Below are 21,442 nucleotides of genomic sequence, written 5' to 3'. Positions count from 1 at the left end.
AATAAATTTAAATTTAAAATAACTTCAAAAGCCCAACTAAATTCAAAGTAAATGTAAACGACTTTCAGCCATGTCTTTGGAATTGCCAAAAGTAGATAGTTTATCTTCAAAATATAAATATAACTAGCCTACTATCAGGCAAAATTTAATAAAACTGTTATTCAACTTTAAATGAACACTGATAAAATTATAAAAAACATTGGATCATTTTCCCATCGAGTATTAAAATCCTTTGTTAAATTACTGTATGTCTCAAAACTTGTAGGTCTACATTATGAGATCAAAGATTTGAACGTAAGAAGTCAGTAGAGAAATACAAACCAACATTGTCTTTCTCTGCAAAGGATGCAAGTTAGTGTTTGGCAACGTTTATAGAGAAGAGAGTTCCTTTGACTTCTTTTTGTCTAGATTTGACCTTATTTGTCTAGAATATTTTCTTTCTTAAATTCGTTTGTATGAGTATTAATATAAGTATTCATTATTTTTTTTCTTTGCATTTACATTGTCAGTCAAATGCATATGTAATAATTTTAGGTCACGCTTTATTCAAGCCTATAAAAGTATGAAACTATGTATTACTCGCTATAGCATGTTCTGGAGAACCTACGAAATCTGAAAAAAGAGAGAAATGTAACAGAAATAAGTAGTTGTTGTTGTTACTTAGTGTAGTTTTTTTTAGGCGCCCGTTGACGAATTGTCAGCGATTTAAGCCGAGTGTGCAGTAGCTTCTAAAGGCAAAGCCTCTGAGCACCCGAGGGCAGAAGTCTGACTTCTAACTCATATGAAGATGAAACTCGCTTGCACAACTCCTTTTTACGGGGGGGGAGAGGGCTCTTTACACACCTCACAGATAGAACACAGGGAAGAGAACAACCATGCCCGAACTAAGACTCGAAACCGGGACACACAGAGCAAGAAGAAGACGCGCTACCCCTAGGCCAGTTTGCCGACGAAATAAGTAGTAGATGTATTGAAGAGAATTTATATATATATTACATGTGGGGTCGGAAATGCTTTCCTGAAGCGGTGTTGTACACAAAAGCACCATAAAGAAAAGAGACCATAAATGAGAAATCGTTTTAATAATACATGAAAAGAAGCAAAAGGTACATAGATTAAAGTAAATGTTCGAAGTTTCTTCCACGAGCTACAATGCACGCCTCACATCTCTGACGCATGGACATCCGAACATTCTGGAATACTCCAGGCATATCTCGAATCTCTTCGGCAGCTACTGCGATTCTTGCAACGAGCTCTTCGGCAGTGTCAACAGGGGTGTCATAAACTAGCGATTTCATACCACCCCAGAAATAAAAATCAAGACATGATAAGTCGGGTGACCGAGCAGGCCAACGCACGGGACCCCCCATGTCCAATCCACCGTTGACCAAATGTGACATCCAGGTAGTTACGAACCTCTCCGCTATAATGGGCAGGGGCTCCATCGTGTTGGAACCACATTGTCTGTTGCGTGGATGCAGAAATCTGTTCATCTCTCAAAAGTTGTGGCAATACTTGCTGCAGAAAGAGCAAGTACGTAGGTCTGGTTAGACGACCCGGTAACCCGATGAGGTGATCTCCCACAATACCGGCCCATACATTGATCGAAAATCGATTCTGCGCTGCGCGACGTGTAATTCTGCAATCGTGTAATCATCCATCCTACTAACTTGGCGTTCTTGTGCGAAATGAAGATTCCCTGCACGAAAGCTTGGACTTTTCGCACAGCGCCATCTACTGCGTCAGGAAAGCATTTCTGACTGCCCATGGGTATATGATTTTGGTTCGTCAGGATGTACCCTACCCCTCCTAGAAGTTCTGAAACGGTTCACTGAAATACCCTGTACATTGTTGAAAAGTAAGATAGAAATATTTTTGTGAATTTATTAAAAATGGATAAAACCCTCTAAAGTAGCTAATTTTGTGTGAATTAAAAAATAACCTTTGGACTTTCAAGTTGATATAAAGCTTCAATTTCGGGCAATAGTATATCCAGTGGTTATGAAAAGAAAAGGTCGGAATTTAAAATAATTAAAATTTAGATATGTTTTTTTAATTTAAATTCTGATTAAATTTCCAAAAAAAAAAAAAAAAAAAAGAATCCATCCGTTGCTGCATATTTCTATCTAAAAAATTAATTCTATTACGAGTGTGGTGGTAGCTTAAAATCTAACAGTCTCTTTTGTAAAGACTAAACACACTCCTTCACTGTTAATCGGCACTATAAATATGTAAGTGTTAACGATCTTTAATAAAAATATATGGCTATATTTACTATTTAATAAAAGGCATGTTTACTATTTGAAAAAAGCGATTAAGAGATTTCCTGTTTACTAATTTGATTTTAAGATCTTGATGTAAAATTTTTACTATTACGTTATGATTTTTTTTATTAAAAAGCAAAAAGAAAAAAAGTAATATTTGACTTTTTTTAATAATTGGCATACAGTATAGTATAATGACCTTCATTGCTTTTTTTATATCACATTTTCTTTGACATGGTGCTGAAAAAATTTCCTTTCACCTAAAGAAATTAAGAAATAAACTACATTTTTTTCCAGATTTATTGACTTAGTAAATAATGAATTAAACGAAAAAAGCACATTGAAAAATCATTTAAATACTACATAATAAATACTTTCTCACTTAAAACACTATCATTTAGACTCATTAATTCTTGTAACATTTTTTTCCAGATATTCAGCTATATTTCTACAGAATACTTGGAACATAATGAAATCTAGCGTTGGCAACAGAATATTTCATATAAAATATAAATAAATTCGATGGAATAATTTCTTGTGAATTCCTTTTCTTGTCTATGGATGCCTTTATTTTATTTTTTTATTTTATTCGTTCTTTGAAAGAACTGCAATTTTGCGAAAATGTATTAGTTTCACAACAATAGAAGTTCAAAAGCGAAAACATGAAACAGCGATCAAAAGGCAATTTTAAAATATCATATCGGCCCTGACAAAATACTTCCAAAGTAGAGAGCAAAGGGAACTGAAATCATTTTTATTGGGAAAAAATAGGCTTCTTGTGTTCAAAGTTTCTTCATATATATTGTTGTATAGAATTTCTTCTAACAGAATAAAAGAAAGATGACAGCAGTTATAAGTAGAGAATTGCTCACTTTAAGTTCTTTTCATCATTATCATATCTCATAAAATGAAATTCTAAACTTTATATGAACAGAGATTAGAAGTAACTATTATAGTATATTTTTATCATCATATTAATTATTCTAAATTTCGAACACTTTTGATGCATTTGAGTTTTTAATTAATTTGTTTTAAATAAATTTTAAATCATTTTAATGTTTTTTTAAAAAAAACTGCTGAAATGAAAATCTAAATAATCTTTAAAAGTAAGCAAATGTAGAAACAAGAATATTAAAGGTATTTAATGATCAGTTGCCTCAAATTGGAGATAAAGAAAACGCATGAATGCTTTATTGTATACTTCCTAAACCAATAATAATATATTGTTACGAAATTTCCGGGGTTCGTTTGGATAGTGGGGGTTATATGGTGTGAAGAACGCTCAATCACCAGACGGCAGTAGAAAATAAAACAATGACGTTTATTTACACGAAGACATACAGGACAGCACAAAGACGACAACTATATACAGCACAGAAGAAGATTATCTTCAGCCGAGACGTGCAGCATACAACAGCATACACAGCAGCATACAAAACAGCATAAACAGCAGTATACAACAGACTCTACTGCAGACAGTAGCACACAGCTTAGTTCAGCACTAGCTTCACTCCGTCGCTGCTCCGCTTATCCCTGGAAGGCCAGTTCTTTACCGTCGGTTCCGACTACAACGACCCTGGCAGCCGCGGTCGTCTCCTTTTATAGGTCTCAGGGGGCGGGGCTAGAAGTCTCTCAACCAATCAGGAACGTTCAAGGCGTATCTCGGTTCCTACTGGACGGATCGGGAAAATTCTCGATGTTTCGGGTATAATCTATTTTGGCGCCAAGGTCGCCAAATTCATCGCCAAGTCTCCAAATGGTGGCCAAGTTTGTCGCCAAGCTCCGGGACCTCCGACGCGACACACGGACTCCGTCCAATACAGATGACTGTAAAAAATTCTTTCCGAGGGTGGAACCAACTATGCTGGGAAGCAGCATTACAGATTCGTAACCATATCATTTGCAATAAACAGCAGTACACAAACAGCAAATTGGTAATGAATAATCGTAAGAGCACCCGGAGCTCAGAGGTAACACCAACGGCTCACATTTCTCGATTTGACTATTTCTTGAGCTCAACTCTATTCATTATTGATTCCATATATCCGGTTTTTGTAGTCTCGATGAATGAGCATGCAATGTTCTTGAACAAATGCTGACTTTCCGTCATAGTACCAAGATTCTCGAATATTCTCGGTCCTTCACTTTTGTCGTCAAAGTCGCCAAATGTGAAGCAATGTCGTTAAATGGCAGATCAAAATATCGTGAAGGTAGAGGGTTATTGACTGGGTATTCATTCAGCAGCCAATACTATATATGTAAAATATTCTTCATTAGCAGCAGAGGCAGAGGTTGTCCAATACTATATATGTAAAATATTCTTCATTAGCAGCAGAGGCAGAGGTTGTCTGGTGGTAAGGTCTCGTCTTCGGAACTGGAGGATTTCAGGTTCGAGGCCCGATTCCATCAAAGAACCGTCGTGTAAGCAAGTCTGGTGCACGTTAGATCCGTCTGGCACAAGCATTCTGCCGCTGGTGTGGTATGAGAGATGGATGCCAGCTCAAGTGTCGTCATCGTCATCTGACCGCTATTCAAAATTACGAAGTCCGTCCCAAAATAGCCCTAGCGTTGCTCTAAAAACGGGACATTAATATAACTAAATTTATCCTTTCCAGGATACTTACTGATCCGCGAGGTAAAAATTCAAAATCTAGTCCATACATGTGCGTTGAAATGTCCAATAATCTCAATAAAAATTAACAACGCTCTCTCATACACAAAAACGCAATACATAAGTAACAAAACACAAATGAAGCTTACATAAAACAGTACATATAGTAAACAGCAGTACAAAAGCAGCAAATAGGCCATAAAAAAATCGTAAAAGCACATTGAACTCAGAGAGAACTGAAACCCTTCACATCTCTCGATTTGACTGCTCCTTGAACTCAAATCGATTTATCACCGGCTCCATGTATCCGGCTTTAGAGACTCCATGGAAGAGTCTACTATGTTTTGGAACAAGTGCTGGCTCTCTGGTAATAATGGAGCTATCGCGAATATTCTCGGGGCTTTAATTTTGACGGCACCTTCGCCAAATGTGACAGCCTAGTTTATAGTGAATGTAAAATGTTATTAATCAGGTATTCATTCAACAGCCATTACTATATCTATAAAATGTTCTTCCTTACTAGGACACTTACTGCACGAGGAGACAATAATTCGTAACAATATATTTAAAATAGTAATAACAATTTTTGAAATGAGCAAAGTTTGAAACGCAAAGATTTGTCAAAATAGCGTGTTTGAATTTTTTTAATCATTATAATATTTTATTTCCGTAGACAGGAAAGTAAAAATAATTAACAATGATCATTTATAATAATGTTTAAATCACAATTCAGAGATGGTAGTTACTGAATTTCATCACTATAAAATCACGAGAAATTATGGAAAATGTGTCAATTAGAATCAAAAATAATGTTCTCCCTGAAATTTTCTCATACTCTCTCTACTAATAGAATTTCCATTCAGTTCACTACCAATAAAAAAATGTGAAAGAACCTAAAAATGCCTGATCTTCTATATTTTTTTGATGAATAATCATGGAATGAAGTTAATGCTTAGCTTAGTTTTAGTTTTATTAATGTCTTATTTTAAAGCATCATAATGGCTATTTTAGGTCGGATCTCATACTTTTGAGCCGTGGTCAGATAACGAGGACTACACCTGAGCTGGCACCCCCAATCCAATCTTCCATATCACACCAGAGGGAGGACGTTTGCCCCGACGGATTTAGTGTGCATCAGTACCCCTTACACGGAGGTTCTTCGGTGAAATCGGGTCTTGAATCTAAAGATCTCCGGTTCCGAAGCCGAGACATTACCACCAGGACACCGCGTCCGAAGTTAATGCACAAAATACAAAGGACAGATTGCATATATTAAACGCTATTTTTCCAATCAACATATGCCAAAATTTGACAAAGAATTACGATTATAATCATAAAATCAAATGCTGTATTTTTATACATTTAAGACAGAGCCTTTTTGAGTTACCTCGTTTATAAGTTTGTGAAAATACAGATTAATAGATGTGTCATCTCTTCTTAATTTCATTTTAAATATGAGCGATTTCAATATTTTTGATGGTACATCTGTGAGCCAAATTTAATCCATCCAATTTTCTTCATTTTCTAGTTTCTAGGACAGAGACATTTCCTTCCTATGGATTGGGTTCAGAATTAAACAGAAATCTACAAATTGGATGTAAAGATCTACAAATTTCATCAAAATCTCGATAAATTTATTTCAAGATTACAATACTTTATCTACTTTTATATTTCGTATATGAAATAAAGTAAAAATATAGAGCGGCTAGTAAATGTAGTATAATTGTATTTCTTATATATTTTCTAAAAACAGAAGTACATTTTATTTGTTTATTTCCCTCTTTCCAAGAGTCTTATTTCAGAAAACGGATAAAATAGGCTTTCTTGTTTTGGTTTGGAAATCTCGTTTGTAGAGTGATTAGGATGGCTTTCTTCCTTCTTACGGGATTTAATACCACTGAAATTCTTCCTTTGGGATTTCCCTGGCAAGCAAAAAAATAATTGAGGTCCTCTTAACTATTCTCAGAACCTACGACGCTGCAAAATCGATGTTTTATCGTCGGATAAAGCGGCAGCCTGTAGAATGCAGATTGTGATATTTCTTCTATATTCCGTCTACTGCCTGAAGGCGATCAGACTGTAAACTATTGGTAAATGCATCTCGAGATAAAAAAGCTTTTATTGATTTCTAAAGCTTTTCGGAATTAAGAATGCGGGAAATCGTTAATTAATTATTGTGAGTATTTTATTCTCAGTAATCATGTTATGTCATGAAAAATAAATGCTCCATTTAACCTTATTCCCTGAACGGTGGTAATATTTGCAATTTGAAAGAACCATTTTAAATGCAATGATGTCTATTAAACACTTTGTGAATACAATGTTCATGTGATAATATTTATAAGTTTTAAATTGTGTTATTTTAAAATTTTGTATGACAACACACTTTCCTGAAATCATCAATAGATTTATTATTATATACTATTCTATAGAATTCAAATTTTGGTTATTATATTATAAATAAATTACGGAATATTTGGCGTTTTCCTTTATGGGATCAACACCATAATTAGATAATAACGCTAATGGTTATGGATATTTGGTACATTAATATTTTATACTAAATTAATATTAATCAGTTTAATAATCTTAATGTTAATTTTCATGATTTAATATTTAATAATACAGCTGTTTTAGAAATCAAATTTGATCTAATTGGCCGATAAAATATGAAAGAAATTCTTTTCTTTTAACATAGGAAAATTAATGAGTGAAGAATTTCAGTTGAATAAGTTATATTGGATTTTCCTAGATTTCACCGAATGCTTTGTTATTGTATAATTATGTACGGTAAAAGTGAATTTTAGTGTGCACCCTGCTGCGCCAACAATGCCAAGTCGCCAATAAAGATGGCGGACAAAATAAACAAATACCTCCGCGGAACAGTTACGGTTACCATTTCCCGCCATCTAATTAGAACTTATTACTGATAAGTATTTTTTTTTTCATGCTGCCCGGTGCCTTCGGCATCTGTAGAAGGCACCGGGCAGAATATTTTAACTTAAAAAAACATCCTACGGCTTCGCTAGTAGCGGGAGCGGGAACCTAGTAGCTTCGCTAGCACATTGAACATAAAGACTGTGTGGATAACATAAACAGTACATAACCAAAAGAGAAGAAAAAACGGAGAAATAAGCAATCGGAACATTCTCCATACAAAATTTCAAACAAACATAATTTTCCCAACTTCATCAACTCGTAAAAAAATATATTCCACTCACCCTTCATCCATTCTGCCGGTTCGATATCAAACCATTCTCAATACAAAATTTCAAACAAGCATTCTTTCCTAACTTCATCAACTCGTAATATATATATGCATATTTAACTCATCCTTCATCCTTTCTACAGGTTCGAAATACTCTCGACATAACAAATTATGAAGGGAACCAACCGTTAGAACACCAAAAGAATTACGAGAACTGCGAAGAATTCCATTGCAGCTGTCTTTTAAAGTCAGAATGCAGACGATTTTTTTAAAGCGCATATTGACAATTAAAAATTGCAAAAGAATAAATATTTTCTGTTCGTATTCACATTAAAAAAAAGAAAGAAGAAAATAACTTTTAATTATAAGCTTAACTTTCTTTATTTAATAAATTTTAATTATAATAAAAAACGAAATTAAAATCTTTAATCGATATTTTTTTAATATTTTTAATTTAACATTTTTCATAATGTAATTGTAGTTTATGTACAACTCAACCATTGCAAAAAGTAGTAAACAAAACAGAGTACGGTTGCTATAAGAGGGATCCGATGGGTTGCAATATTGGCGACAAACAGCTGGTGCACACTAATCTTCACTTAGGCCTTATGTACAATAAAAATGAAACATAAATATTTGAAAAATGTAAATCTAAGTAGAAATTCTCATCTCAAAAATAAATTGTTTGAAATATAATGCACATAGTCTAGAAAGAAATTAATCATATTTTTTATTTCATTCTAGTAGCTATTCAAGATTTCGAAATTACATTTTTAATATCATCATAATATCGAAAACAGCACTGAATTAGTGTTTGGCGATTTTAGCATTTTAAAGAAACACGAAACATATATGGCACGTACTCTTCGCCTTAGATGGCACTATTGAAAACCAAGAGACGCTTAAAATCGCTGACTTCATCAGCAGGCTTGTCTATGACAAATGTCATTAGAAACAACAACATATATGTATTTTGTAAATTCTGAAAATATTTCGAAATTTAAAAATTATTTACTGCCGGAATGTAATACAAAAAAGCACTTTTTATATAAAAAAAAAAATTCATTTTACATTTGTATGAAATAAAACTATTTAAATTTGCTTAGGAATTAATATATATCCCTTCATACAAAAAGATTAAATCAATAGTTAGTTATAATAAGGATTCCAAAAATTCGGAGCAATAAATTCTAGCCAACGATTTGTGGTCTATTAAAATAGTTTTTGCGTATAAAAAATATCACACAAATATTTAAAATGCTTCATTCAGAAATATTTCATTTGAAAAATGTATTTTATGCTTCGACAATAATGAACGTTTAAACATCACATTTTCGTCAAGACGAAAAAAAAATCTGAATTATTTTTTTTAATTTCTACACAAATTGGTTGCAAATATTATAAAATTACATCATTGCCCCGGAAACAGAATTCGCCATAAACTCTTTCTAAAGATAAGAAAAATGTCAGTGACAATTATGTTTTAGTTTAATTGCTTCAAATATAAATTGCTTTCATTTTTTATTTTAAAAAGGCATTTTTTAGGTAGTTGAAAATGTGGATCCGGTCGATTTTTCTTTTATTTCATTATTTGAAAATGAACAATTTAGGGAGCACATTTAGATATTAATGAGTAGTCAGAAAAGTTTTTCCTTCGCTCCAACGAAGCCAATGTTCTTTCTTTTTTTTAAAAGAAATATGAGAAAGGTTTTTTTTATTGCATTTTTGTTTTATTTAAATTCCTTTCCACTTTTATGATCCTGATTCCTAGTTGACATTACTTTTAATACATTATGTTTTATCTAAAAATTAACAGACATGCAATTTTTGGAATTTATTAACCAGTCTTTTATTCATGCATTGCAGAATCTGAAAAAAATTCTCAAAAGCATTCTCAAAAAAAAAAGAAAGAAAGAAAGAAAAGAAAAGAAAAAGAAAAAAAAGAGGAAGGAAATGTTTTGCCTTGATTAGCAACAATTTAAATACCCCAATCCATAATTATTTCTGCCTCGACTTATTTAAAACATGAAATGACAATAAGAAGGCCAAGAAACTCAACAGAATAATCATTTTTTTAAATATAGGATTCAGAAGAAATATATAAGAAATATATTTTATTATAATTACTGTCACACCTCGAAAGCTCAAAATTTAAATACTGAATTTGAAATATTTAATTGAAAATTAAAAAGAAATTCAAAATTAAGATTTCAAAAATTGGGCGGGTGTGAATACGAACAAAAATGCTGCACAAAATTAAAAATATTTTCTTTAAAGAAATGAACACAACAAATTTTTTAAAATATATGTATGTTTCATGGCATATAAGTTGGCATTCATTTATATTTACTTTGCATGTTGCCAATGAAAATTATTTAGTTGCTCATTGTTTGAATTAATTATTTGTATTCTGAATTTAATTACTTTTGATATTAGGACTGCTATGTGGATTACTACATCAAATATTAACACTTAACTGGAGAGGTACGGTCTACGAGACCGCATTTTCTCTAATCTCAAATTTAGTTTTCTAATGAAAGTATTAGTATGAAAATCTACCAATATATTCTGCAGATAATTTTCTTGATATATAAATATGCTTTAGAAATTTTTCTAAATATATTATCATTGAAAAAAGTAATTGCTTTTGAATATACATTTTGTTCTCAAATTACATGTTACAACAAATACAATTACAATTCTTGTAAATAATACAGTTACAATTCTTGTAAAGACAAATTACATATTATTTTTAAATCATATTTATTTTTCCAATATACAAAGATATATAGAAAACAACATAATGTAAAATTCAATAATTATATGAAAAATAAAAAAATGACTTTTTTTTTCTAGCATCATCGGTTTTCAAGGGCATTTTAAGCATACAGTTTAAGTACTAGTATACAAATCAGCCTTTAAATTGTATAGATATTTCTCTTGGTATATTAATATATTTTAGAGGTTTTTCTAAATACATTATCACTAGAAAAATTAATTATATTTGTACATATATATCAGAATCAGCCGAATGCAAACTTTCATCGAAAAAATCTTCTGTACAATTATCGTCATCACTCAAATCACTTTCTGCTTCATTTCAAAGTTTCTGGAGCTCTTTTTCCTAACTAGGATCAGTAGGTTCTATAATATTTCGAGAACAAAGTTTTAGCACCATCTGCTAAGGCTTGTTTAATACTGGAACACTAAAAAAGAGCTGCGGTCATACAGACGTCGCGCAAAGATATAGCTGAATTATTTTAAAAAGTATCCGCTGAAACCTGTTGAAAAAGTGCACGTGTATTGAAGGTCAGGAAACAGGAAGCTACAGGGTCAATCCATTCGAAAGAGCTAAATAGAATAGGGGTGAACGAAAGTCCATCGTTAGTGGTCAAAATAAAAATGGAAAAAAATAAACGAATGCGATCACAATCAATGTATAAAAAAATATACAGCAATTTCTAAAATCCCGCAACTTTGCAAGGTCGTGATTATTCGGTATCGCTCTGACGCAAGCTTGAGCCAGCGCACGTACTTATGGGTCATCAAGAGGACGCAATGTCTATCCGTAGTCTACACAAAGATAATCAGATCCATGCTGTATGGAAAAAATTAAAGTAGATTACTTATTGTTTGCTATGCACTGTTAGTAGTTAGTCCACTGAAATTAATTCGTGCCTAATTTCAATAAAATATTATATTAAAATATTATAATATATCAATAAAATTTGATCTTATCGTCCTCCTAAGGAAATGTAATTTGATATTATTTTGCAATAAATGTTGAATTATGTAATGGCAACAATGCCATTATATACAGTTGCTTCAATAGGCAACATTCATTGTACCTTTCTAGAATCCTCTTAATCTAATAATATTCAGTGCAAATTAATTTGTAAATATGTGTTTTGAAATCAATATATTTCTATAAGTATTAAATTAAAAGTATTTGAACGCTTTAAAATCTCAAATGTCTCTTTATATCAAAATTAGAAAATATATCATATAAGAAATTGTTATTTCCATTTCGAATGCCATTGCATCTTTTGATTCATTTATAGAATAATGCCGTATACATTCGGTTTCTTCCTAAATTCCTTCTGAACCTTTTTCTCACAATTGTACGCATGAAATAAATTTAATTAACAGCTTCTTCACAGAAATGCCCGAAAGCATTCACATTTCAAAGAACTCTTTGGTAAATTCATCTGAAAATTTAATTATGGCCTCTTCACATCTGCATTTGAAGCATACATTTACAGAAAAATTAAAATTTTCTTACAAAAGTTTGATGAAAATTCATTTGATCATGTGGATTCTAGTTTCTAAGATATTATTCTCACATTGTCATTAAAAAAAAGACAAGAAAGATCGCTGGCTTTTAAACGAAACTGCCTTCCATGTAATAAGATTCCTTAAAGGGAATGAAGTGGAAGGTTTTATAATTAGATTCGAAATAACTGAATTGCCTTGAAAATTAACTACATCCTACACAAATTTCTCTTCAAAGCAAGTGTGGAAGATGAAATAGTTATACAAAGTATGAAGCATTGTCATATCTTATTACCTCTCAAAAATATTTATTGAAATTTATTTCATGTAGATGGTAGTGACAAAGTTGATCATTCAAAGTCAGTTTCTTGCCATACATAATCATTTTTTCTAGTAAACTCTCAATTATTATCCGAAAATCTGTAATTAAGGTAGGAAATACTACTATATTTCAAAAAATAAAATAAAATCGAAGATGATCACAACGTACCTCTCATGCTTATAAAATATAATTTAAATGTTTTAGATTACTTACTTTCTTTTCCTTCGCCTTTTTTTTTTTTTTTTTTTTTTTTTTTGGTATTTTGCAAATTAGGATACGAGCACTGTTAACCTTTATGAAAAAAAAAATCTCCAGTATCTATTTTCTAAATCATTTATGACATTTCGCAGGAGCTTTTTAATAATTTTCAATTCCATGAAAACATCTTCTAATACTATGAATAATTAATTTTCTAATTACTTTTCACATGATAACGCAAATAAATATTTTTTTCTTTTCTTTTTATTTATTTGACAATTTCTCTTTTAGTTATTAAATTCTAGTCCATGCGCGTTAAGAACTTTTCAAACAAGAAGCTATATTATTTATTATAAAAGTTTGTTTATTTAATTATTTATTTTCAATATGGCATTTTGTATAACAACGTACAAAATGATACATTGTACAAGATGTCTTTGAATATTATACTTGGATTTTTATTTCCAGTATTTCATAAAGGAAAATTTTTTTTTCTGAATTTAAGATTAAAAATTTAGACAATTTTCGAATTGAAATTTTCTATTCATCTACGTAAATTCAGCTTCTTATTTCTCAACTTAAATATCTATATTTATATGTTTCCCTAGTTTCATTATAATGTTATAAACTAAAAAAAATCAAGGGATTTAATTGTGTACTTGATATCTCCTAACACAGGATCTTTAATATTAATTATTATTTATATATATATATATATATATATATATATATATATATATATATATATATATATATATATATATATATATACAGTGCGAGTCAAAAAAAAGTAAACACTAATTTTTCATGTGTGAAACAATATATAGCAAATATATTATTGACTTGTAACATAAATTAATATTGCATAGTTAAATAATTAATATTAAAATATTTAAATCGTTATAAATATTAAACAAATTGTAATTACAAGAAGAAATAAGCCGCTTAATCAAAAAATACCCCCCTTTTTGAGCGTCAAAAAAAAGTAAACACTGACAAGTCTTTCACTATAACGTTATCAATTTTGTAAGTGCCACCACTTTTTTTTTCACAGAATCTTAAACAAAAGTGAATTCTTGATGTACATTTCGCTCTTCTGTTAATTTCTGAAATTTTCTGGAACATTTTTAGAAAACTGGATATGGGGAAACAAACATCACTAGAAACGAGAAAAATAATAATAAATTTGAAGAAAAACGGAAAATCATTACGTGAAATAGGACAAATTGTCCAAAGGAATCATTGCACGGTCAAAAAAATCATTGACAAATATACGAAGTATAAGCAGATTAAGGATTTTGAAAGAACAGGAAGACCAAGAAGACTTACTGATGCAGAAGTTAGAACTGTAGTACGAGAGATAAAACAAAATCCAGCTGAAAGTGCTGTAAAGATAGCGCAAAATGTATCTCAGACATCAGGAAAATCAGTAAGCGCAAGTACTATAAGAAGAACTCTTAATGATCATGGGTTACATGGTAGGATACCGCGTAAAAAGCCATTCATATCGAAAACAAATCAAAATAAGCGCCTGAATTTTGCTAGGAAGTACGAAAAAAATGATTTAAATTTTTGGAATAATATTTTATTTAGTGATGAAAAAAATTTGAAATTTTGGCCCCTAAAAAGCAGTCGAAAATATGGCGATCGAAGAACGAAGAATTTGATGATAAATGTACAGTTAAAACAATTAAACATGGGGATGGCTCTATTATGGTCTGGGGATGTATGGCGGCAGCAGGGGTCGGAAATTTGGTATTTATCGAATCTACGATGGATAAAATAGGCTACTTAAATATTTTAAAAGAAAATGTTGGCCCCAGTGTTGAGAAATTAGGACTGTCACGAACTTGGATCTTCCAGCATGACAACGATCCAAAACACACATCTAAAATTGTAAAAGAATGGTTACTATATCGGACACCCAAGACTTTAGACCATCCTCCGCAGTCTCCAGACCTCAACCCCATTGAACATTTATGGGCATATTTAGATAAAAAAGTACGCCAAAGAACGGTTTCAAATAAAGAAGAATTGAAAAAAACTATCTTGGAAGAATGGCAGAAAATCCCGATCGAACTGACGAAAAAATTGGTAGCATCTATGCCTAGAAGGTTAAAAGCTGTAATAAAATCTAAAGGAAAGCAAACAAAGTATTAATTGCTAATTTTTTTCATTCTATTTTGCTATCAGAGTTATCTGTTTACTTTTTTTTGACTCAGAAAGTTGGCTAGACATTTGTTTAAATTGAGCTATTTCTTTTTGTATTTTGTTTTAGCTTAACATTTATAAGCTGTTAAATTCTAATTAAATGAACATTTAATTTTAAGTATTTGTTTTACATTATAAGTCAATAATGCATTTGAAATAAAGCATTTTATACATGAAAAGTTGGTGTTTACTTTCTTTTGACTTTCACTGTATATATATATATATATATATATATATATATATATATATATATATATATATATATCACGAAAAATTCATTTTTACAATTTTAAGTCGATAGAAAATTATCACTATGATCACACATTTACCAAAATCTTTTTAATCGAATTGAAAAATATTTTAATTTGCAGGGATAAGCCTAATTCTTGAATTTTTTTATCAAAAACATGAAATTGCAGTTTTAAAAAGATCTCAAAGAAAGTGCACTTTTGTTTTTAAGTGCAAAATTGTTAAGAATGCTCATTAACATACAAATAATTATATCTGTTGAAGTAAATTTTAAGTATACGTTATTAGTATACCTTTAGAATGGAACTACAATATTTTCAGAATTCGATATTTTTTTTCAATATTTTCAGAATTCGATATTTTTTTTTTCAATATTTTCAGAATTCGATATTTTTTTTCAATATTTTCAGAATTCGATATTTTTTTTCAATATTTTCAATATATTATCCCAAAAAAGGTCTATTGTCAAAGATTTCATTTGTTTCGGTTTTACATATTTATGGACAACTCTCTTTTAACATTGAATATTGAATAAAGGCTCATTCATAAATAATATAAAATACCACTTCTTAGACAGATGAAATATTGTGTGCGGTCGTTGTATCAAAATTGTGGATATGCATTTAATTTGATGAAACTTGTTAACTGATATGGTATAATGTTTTCCTTGTTAGCGCACTATTCAACACAGCATCAAAAATGGAAAGACGCATGGTTTATTGTTTTAATACATGTGTCGAAGTTATTTGTTAAATTTTAGATCCTTTACAATTTGCTTTCTGTGGGCAATTACAAACTCAATAATGCAACTGTAATGAAATTTAACAAACCAGTCTTTCACTTTCAGCTTATATTTGAGAGATTTTGTCTCTAATGACATCTACCTTCTTACAATATTCATAAACATGATTTTTTTCCTTTTAGATTGATGCTGTTCAAAAACATATGTAGTTCTTAATATTCTGTCAACCAGAATATTACGAAATTTGGGAAAAGCATGGAAAAAAAGATCTGGAAATAAGTAAATACTTTTAAGTTTAATTTACAATCTTATATATTGGCACCAACTGTCTTGCATGAGACCGAAATGCGATGCTTTGTTAATTCATTGTCATTTTTTTTGCTTTTTTAAAACTGCAAATATGCAAATTAAATTAAATCCATTTGAAAATACCTCTTTCTCAAAGTTAAGGAGATGAAAAGGGCCGTAAACTTACATTTTCTAAAGATATAGAAACTAATTATTTCGACTTTGCTTACGTAATTTAATATCCGGGGAAACAACGTCACAAGTAATGCAGACAAGTGTTACTTGAAGAACATGTTGGATGGGTGTAATATCTTTATTGCTGTGTTTATGGCATGAATTACCAGAGCTGCAGACCATTACGTAATTAGGAAATCCCATTTAGAAAACTTACATGCGTTTTATGTGCCCAATGTTTTATTTTTCTTTAACAGCAGGAAATTTCTTCTCTAATAAGTCTTTATCAGTTTCCTTACGAAATTTGACTGCATTTTTAGATTATTAAATTGAGAAAATTATGGATCTGAGCAAGTACAATTTAACTGAAACCAGTTTTATATTATACTAGCCACCTTTGGCGACCAGCCGGTTCGCCAATCTTAATGTTTGTTAAAATTTTAATAATTAAATATTTTATGCAATTCCAACTTTAATAGATTCTTCAGCAAAATATTTTAAAACTTCAAATTTTGATAATCATATAATTCACTCATAATATTATAAAGGCCTTCAGTCATAACGTGATATGTATCTCTCTCATTTTCTGTTACACCTCGTAGAATTTATGCTTTAAATTAAAGTGTAAAGAATTAATCTGCAATTAATATAATAATATTTTTTACTGAAACAAAGCATTTTTTTAATAATATGATTACTGATAATAGAGTCACTGAGCGTTTAAACTTTATGGGCACTAAAGAATATCTTTCTTAATTTATGTAATATCTCAAGAATTTGTCAACAAAAATTTCTCAGATTCATCATGAACAGATCGATTCATTAACAATGTTTATTTTTAAATGCATCAAACACTAAGAAAATAAAATGAATCGTTTAAAATAATAGGTTGAAAACAGGTTTAAAAAAACTACTTAAAAAACGATGTACTTAAAACTATAAGCATATACAAAAAAATATATAACTAACATAAATACAATTTACTTACAAAAGCATGCAACTAACCTAAAAATAATTTAAATCATCCGTTGATAGTGGTTCTCATGACAACAATCAGAACAATGCGCATGCGTGAATTTTCTTCGCCAGTTAGGTAACGCAAATGCGTGAATTTTTCTACGCCAGTTGGGGTAACGCTATGCAGATTAGACATTTTTAATTTCCTTTATTCTGTGTTATTTTGATTCAAAAGTACTTCAGAATGAATCTGAAACATGGATTAATTAACAATGTTTAATTTTAAATGCATCAAACATTAAGAAAATAAACAGAATCGTTTGAAATAATCCGCCGAAAGATATTAACCCTAGCCTCATTACTGTTGGGAGAAAAAAACAACTGAGCCTTACTCATTTGGCGGTGGGGAAAATAGAAGATTTTTTTGGCGGGAATGTTAGTTTTTAATTAATAATTAATATTCTAATTAAAATTTCAAAAAAAGGGACCCCAGGTGCACATTTCCGACCTCTAAGGTATACATGTACCAAATTTGAATGCTGTATGTCAAATGACCTGGCCTGTAGAGCGCCTGGCCTGTACAGTCATTCATTGTTTAGAATATTCTAGACTGTGATAGAAAACTTGGAATTCGTATGAGTAATAAAATAAATTTATCAGCTGGTGATTGAATTGCAAAAAAATAATTATCCAAATAGGCCTATTTTTTATATGTTTTTCTGAATAAAATGCATTTTTATTCAAAAATCTCTGAATTTTATAATACTTAAAAAATTATAAAATTAAATTAAATTATTATAAAATTATAAAAAATATTTTTATAATTTTATAAAAAAATTATATGTATATATTTTTTTTAAAAAATTTTAAAACAGAGATATTTGATTTGCAAAAATAGGAATGAAGAAATGTAGATTTCCATATATCAGTGATTATATTTTATCATTAATATTCCGTTTACGAAAAAAAAAGTATTGTATTTTTCTTCCTTCATTTACTTTAAGTAAACATTTAATCTTCGAATATTCTTTATAGCCTCGTATCGCCATTATTAAATACTAAGGTTATTTCTTGGGTAATCGAAGATCATTTTGTTTTTAGACAACTTTTAAATTTAAAGTTCGTGTAAATTCAATTATTAAAATATGAATGTAGATGAAGTTTGGTTCTATATCGTAGGACGGACAAATACAGTACAATAGCCAGATTCAAGACATATATGCACGTATCATTCATTTTATCAGGCTGTAGTGGGACTTTGTACAAAATTCTATCCAAAATTATTTCGTCTGAGGGAACAAAACCAGATTTCAACTAAAAAATTCAAATTTATTTTAAATACAAAATACTAAGTGAAAATGTAAGTAAAAAAACATAATCTCTCTCTCTCTCTCTCTCTCTCTCTCTCTCTCTCTCTCTCTCTCTCTCTCTCTCTCTCTCTCTCTCTCTCTCTCTCTCTCTCTCTCTCTGTCTGTCTGTCTGTCTGTCTGTCTGTCTGTCTGTCTGTCTGTCTGTCTGTCTGTCTGTCTGTCTGTCTGTCTGTCTGTCTGTCTGTCTGTCTGTCTGTCTGTCTGTCTGTCTGTCTGTCTGTCTGTCTGTCTGTCTGTCTGTCTGTCTGTCTCTCTCTCTGTCTGTCTGTCTGTCTGTCTGTCTGTCTGTCTGTCTGTCTGTCTGTCTGTCTGTCTGTCTGTCTGTCTGTCTGTCTGTCTGTCTGTCTGTGTGTGTGTGTGTGTGTGTGTGTGTGTGTGTGTGTGTGTGTGTGTGTGTGTGTGTGCATATAGAGACAAATTACAACAGGCTTACCACCTGTTGTAATTTGGAAAGGAAATCATAAAAAATTACTCAAAAAATAAAAGAGATAGGCCGAAAAATCCATTTAAAAATGTTCCCTATATCATAGAAAAACGCAAGACAAAATTTCACCGAGTTACTTGTCAAACAGCAAAGGTACTTCTAATAAAAATTATAAAACTTTTCACGAATTGAAAAAGTGTTCGTCCTAAAGTTGGGTAATGCATCCTCAGATTCTCCTCCCCCAAATCCGTTTCATAGATTTTTTTTTAAATTTGTTTAATTTCTTCGTTGCTTAAATTTCACTTTGCCGTTACTTAGCTCTGAAAACTGTACGATATTACTGGAGAACATACGTTATCCCCCGGGCTACCTTTGAATTTAATGTTGTAAAAACATTTTAATACTATATACACTGGGCAGTGACGTTATGAACACCTTACACTTTTGTGAAAATTAACCATTGCGTCGCAATGTTGCCGCTAGAGGACGAAATAGATACAAACAGGGAGTGCAGAACAAGTGAATCATTAATTGCATTCTAGTGCTTGTGAAGATATGGGCAGAAAATGTGATTTAACCGAGTTTGAATGCCAGATCATTGTAGGCGATCGGAGCGTCGATACTAGTATGGGCTAAACGGTTGCACTTTATGAAATGTTTGTGAGCAGCAGTTGTTACAGAAAGAGGAATACCAAGCCAAAAGCCCTGTCACAAGGTTGGGCGTTTGGTCATCCCAGGCTACTGAATGCTCGAGCTGAATGGGGACATGCCAGAGTGGTTCAGTTCAATAGAAAAGAAACAGTACGTCAAATAGCGGGGAATTTCAAACAAGAAGCAACTTCAAACATCTTTGAACAAACTATCTGCCGCATATTACACCGAATAGACTATGGAAGTCGACGGCATCTTCGAAAGCCTCTACTGACTGCCTTTTACAAGAGAATACGACTCCAGTTCGCAAAGTAGTAAAAGGATTGGATGGTATATGACTGGAGAAAGGTCACTGATCCGCTGAATCGCGTTTTCAATTAAGTCATGGAAATGACGAGGTGAGAATATGGAGAAAACAGCATGAAAGCATGGGAAACTGCATTGCTACAACATTTCAAGGTGATGAAAGCAATAATATGGTTTTTGGGGTGTTTTCTTAGCATTGTAGGCTTCCATTGATTCCTGTGAAACAACATCTGAATGTCAATAGTATTTAAATGTTATCTCAGATCAAGTACACCTTGTTATATTAATGGTGTACCTTGTCGGGATGTATATTCCCAGCAAGACAATTCTCTTTGTCACATAGCTGGCATTGTAGTTAGATGGTTCGAAAAGCATGCATGGTTCAAAGCATTGACCTTCCTTCGTTCGTTGGCCGACATAATCGCTAGATCTAAATTCTATTGAGAATTTGGAGGATGAAATCGAATGGTATATCAAATAATTGGATCCAGTACCATAAAATCTTATAAAACTGGAAAGTGCAATTCATCGGATATGGTCTCAAATTTCTCTTACACTTACCAACATGTCATAGTACCCATGCCAAGAAAAATGCAAGGTGAAGAAAATAAAAGGTGGTCGAACATTGTATTAAAGGGAGATCATAATTATTTACCACTTAGCATAACACACATTTCTATACTTTGCAGAATCTTTAACGCCAATCGTTTAATCATTGCATACGATTAAAAATTAAAATATTCTTTCTTTAATTCTGTTTTTCTTTAGGTACGCTAATAATTTTAAAATATTTTCTTGGGAGAAGAAGGAGCACATTTTGAAATCAAATCCAGTAGAGTTTCAAAAATAAGAACCGTTAGAGCCTTTTTATGCCTTTATATAAACATACCCGAATTTAATTCCAGTTTATATAATTACATATATAGTATATAATAGCAAGTCTCCAGACTTAAATGTCTAAAGAACATTATCTTCACAATCCTATTTCATAAATTCGTATCTGCCTGAACCATTCACCGATTGTACCGTTAATATGTTCATAATTTTATAGCTTCCCCCCCCCTAAGACCATGCTTTTTATTATTTCATTTGAATTCAGGTTTATTGGAATAGAAGAAAACTAAGAAAGCAGTTGAACTTTCTCATTACGTGATTACATTAATAATGAAATAAAACCATAACGATAAAAGATAAG

The sequence above is a fragment of the Argiope bruennichi genome, chromosome 2 (genome assembly GCF_947563725.1).
Source record: "Argiope bruennichi chromosome 2, qqArgBrue1.1, whole genome shotgun sequence".
NCBI lineage: Eukaryota > Metazoa > Arthropoda > Arachnida > Araneae > Araneidae > Argiope > Argiope bruennichi.
Note: the sequence above shows the minus strand (reverse complement) of the source record.